Genomic DNA, 4,198 nt, shown 5'->3' with positions numbered 1-4,198 from the left:
GCTTTCCCATTCGCCAAACAAGATCACATCCTTCTTACCGGCTTTTGGAGAGTGATAACATTTTTCAAGAAGAGTTTTCTGTTTAGAACAGTATTTATTAAAGCATAAGGAAAACTGCAGTTTACTAAATATATTAAAAACTGTATGATTGTTTGTAATTGGGAAGATTATTACTTAACTATTATGTGAGATAATCCTTTTCCACATTTTAACGCAGGAGTACTGTACAAGATCATATGTTTTCGAGCTTTTATAACGAGTAAATATTTAGTAAATATAATTATGCTGCAAATAAACACGGCTCGCTTCATTTTCATGTATAAAATGATTTCAGTGTAGTTAATAAATTTTATTTCAAGCTCGTGGAGTATAAGATGATTTTATAGTAATGGTGTGTTGAGCTCGTATTATTCACAAAAACTTAATGTATATTTATGACAACGACTATTCTAAATATTGATTTCAATATTGCTACGAAAAAAATAGATTGATTGTAAACCGATCGTACGAGATCGATAGTTGTTTTTCGAATTATCTTGACAAGTAGTTATTAATAATGATGAACAATTAGCTTTTTACATTGTCGGTACAAAATTTATTATTATTTTGTACTGCGTTTTTCAAAACATGTTAAAATTTTGTCAATTGATTTCTTCGAAACGATTGGTCTTATGTTGAAAACTTGAGCTCCCTTGAGTTTTTTAATCACATTCAGTATTCCAGTGACACCTATTGCCTTAAGTTTGATTCACATCTCCCCGAGGCGTTTGGTATTTTTTTGATCTTTCCTAATTTACAAAACAGTGAGTCTTCATCTGAGTGAAATAATTCGTAAACTTCATGAAGTTAACTTAATCTTACTTTTCCAATTCATTGTCATATCTAATTGAATTTTCTTTATTACTAAATAAATTACAGTAAACATTAATTGTTTGAAAGATAAATATTGATGTACGTCCGGTAGGACACCATTCATTTCACGAAGCTGATCTCTTTTCTGATTACATTGAACTAGCCTTTGTTATTGTGAAACATTTTATGTTATAACAATTTTAACATCATATCAAATGGTCATTTTACAAATATATACAGATCAAAAGGTTGAGCTCTAGCTGCAGCTGCGATATAATCAATTTTTAAGAGAAAGGAATTAGTTAGACATCTCAGCTTTTATTAAAAATATTTTTTTTTCATAGATAAAGAAAAAATTCTTCGTTATCGTTTACTAAAATTAGCTTCCTGTTATGATTTATTTTATGATTATATGATGGTGATTAGTCCAATTTTTGAATTATTATAATTGGTTTGAAATTATAATTCACTCCGAAACCATTTGATATAGAATTATCTCGGAATAATGTTCCGATAATATACAAAAAATATGTTCTTTGATACGACTTGCTCCGAAATCTTTGTTCTTCGACAATTCTGCACATAACGTTCAAATCACTTTGAAAGCTACGGTTCTCGTCCGATCACCGAATATAAACAAAGTTGAGCGCGGTTAGTACTTGGATGGGTGACCGCCTGGGAACCCCGCGTGACGTAGGTACTCTTCTTTTGACTTTTTTGGAGCTCCGTTATTATAAAATGAAATTTTATCTATTTTATGAAACTCCGTATCAATAATTGAAAAAAAACTCTGTAGAAGTAAATTTTATTCGAAAATCTCCGGCCCATTCGATAGAAATTTCAAAGCGAATAGCAATATTTAATTAAAAAGTTTCTAAGATATCTACTCCAATTTACTTATCAGTTTTTACGAGAGTGTTGAAATTCAAAGATCAATAAAGAGACAGGACGTAAAAAGATGATAAATTAAATTTTAGGAGCATCGAAAAAGTAGAACACTATATTATTGACTTATAATATGAATGTAAATTTCAACTTATCATTAGAAAAGTAATTCTACTTTCAACCAGTAGAATACATACAAAACTTCTTTGATACAATAGAATATTTCAACTAACGAAGATGAATAAAATGAAATATTTCACCAATATTTGACCTTAGTGAAACAAATCATGATTTATAATTTTTCAATCATAAATCTTGGTGAAAAACTTGGTAGATAATTTTACAAACGTCACCGATTTTGACTCATTGTTCAAGTTTAAAAATTAAATTTATATTTTTTAATAGTAATCGGTAAAAAGTTATAAACATTTATTTTTATTATACTTTTGTATTGTTGAGCAAAACGCCAGGGTATACCTTAGCAAAATGTATCCAAATCAATGAACGGATCAGAAATCAACTAAAAAACGAGTTTTCAAAGGCCGAAACAGTAAAAAAAAAGCCATAGATACCAATCGAAGCTACAAAGGTATGGACTGCCGCAGAAGCCGTGGCAGCAATTCGTTTTCTACGGCCTCAAGCCTTTATTCCATTCAGGGGCCCTTTTAAACGCAGAAAGATTTACGCCTGTGGCCGGCGCGTAAATTAGCCTCGGACGTAATTTGCGCTAAACAATCCATAAAAAGACCGCGAGCGCGCGCACACACACTACCCTTCGCCTCGAGCAATCGCACGCGCGAGCGCGTGCATGTATATGACCGTGCGGCTTAAAAAGATATTTTTCACGAATGCATCGAGCGCATACATTTGTGAATGTGTGTACGTGATTTTGTAAGAAAATCGAAAGTGTTATTTTTTTCGTTACGCGAATCACTGTCGTTTCAGCATCGCTACTGGTCGTTTTGAACTAAACTAAATTTTTTATACCTTTTTGACGATCATATAGTATTATATAGTCATACTTGTGTAGAAAAATAACATTAATGCATAAAATTATAATAATCTAAACATTATTGCTTTTTCAGCTTAGATCCTTCCCGACGAAAGAATAAAGATGTACAAGACAAAAATGTATGTCAGTAATTCGAAAGGGCACGCATTCCGAAGGGTGCGGCGATTCTGACACTCGATAAGATTTTTTTTCATCAAAAATACGATAAGGTTTTATAAGGCAAGATATACGTTTGCCTTCGATAAAGGACTGCACGTAGGGACTTTGAAGTCAAACGTAATCAATTACAAAATCTTTTTTCACCCGATGTTTTTTATCGGAATGTGACAGCTTGAAGGCCTGTTAGACCAAAATCTCGTGCATAAAGCATTAGTTACGACTAACCTATGTTTAAATTATGTCTAGCGTAGTAAGCTTATTCTTATTAATAACTTATTTACTGTTATCAATAAATCGATCATCCTGACTCGATCTACTGTACAGTAAGTATTGAATCCCGTAACTGTCTACCAAAAAAAAAAAGAAAAAGAAACTGCAGAAGATCATTGTTGGCGCAAAAAGGAGGACAAACGACAATCGTTGCACCTATCTTCGTCGTAACATTATCATCAGCGAGTCGGATATTAAAATGATGTAGCCCTCATTTATACAGGTGTCTCGTTCGCGTCAACGAGGACACAGCGTAAAGTATATACTACGGCCTGTATGTGCATCATATAATACCGGAGCGCAATAAATCACCGTGGATCGTTTGTACTCAACAAAACACGCTCTACTACTCAACTATATATGTATTGTATTGGATCGAAAAGATCAAAAGCCGCGCGACGACTTAACTGCGCCTGTGTTGTGTGTACGTATGTATGCGTGTGCCACCGCGCGCAGAGCCACGCAATGCCGCACTGAGATAATAGACGAGACAGCCTAGTCCAATGTGCGCCCATTTGTGTGTGTGTGTGTGTGTGTGTGCGCGCGCTGCCTTTGCGGTTGGCTCCCTCACGTCTATCTATGTATGAATATAAGGTGTCGTATTTTCGTGCGATACAATAGCTCGCTAAACGAGACGGGTAGATCGCTCGGCATTCATATCGACACGCGCGCGCCAGCGTCAGCGTCTTGTTCCGCGTGCGAGGACAACAGAAAGTGAACCACACACAGAAATGTATATACACACTAACTCGTGTGTACATCGATTCACTTTCACCTCTGCGCGGGCGACAAATCCTTTCGATTGTATACAAGTGTTTGTAGGTAAAAAACCTGTGGCGGCGGCATCGGGGTGGTCTCCGATCGGGCCGCCGCCACTTGTTAAAACGATTCCTTACTTCTTCCTTCCTCGGCTTGGTTTCATTTCAGAAGGAGGAGGCGGGCGGACTGCCGGCTTCGGAGTTCAAGTGTTTCTCCTTGCAATGTGCAACGCACGTCGCGCGGGGATCCGAACTCCCGAAG

At 35.7% G+C, this 4,198-nt stretch overlaps 1 pseudogene; it reads left to right on the top strand.

Annotated features, from left to right (window-relative positions):
* Window positions 1-1,433: 1,433 nt before the first annotated feature.
* LOC111694685 lies at window positions 1,434-1,552 on the top strand (annotated as a pseudogene).
* Window positions 1,553-4,198: the final 2,646 nt, after the last annotated feature.

This window comes from Trichogramma pretiosum, unplaced genomic scaffold (assembly GCF_000599845.2).
Source record: "Trichogramma pretiosum strain Unisexual culture from Peru unplaced genomic scaffold, Tpre_2.0 scaffold47, whole genome shotgun sequence".
Lineage (NCBI taxonomy): Eukaryota > Metazoa > Arthropoda > Insecta > Hymenoptera > Trichogrammatidae > Trichogramma > Trichogramma pretiosum.
Note: the sequence above shows the minus strand (reverse complement) of the source record. Positions and strands in the feature narration are given on the sequence as shown.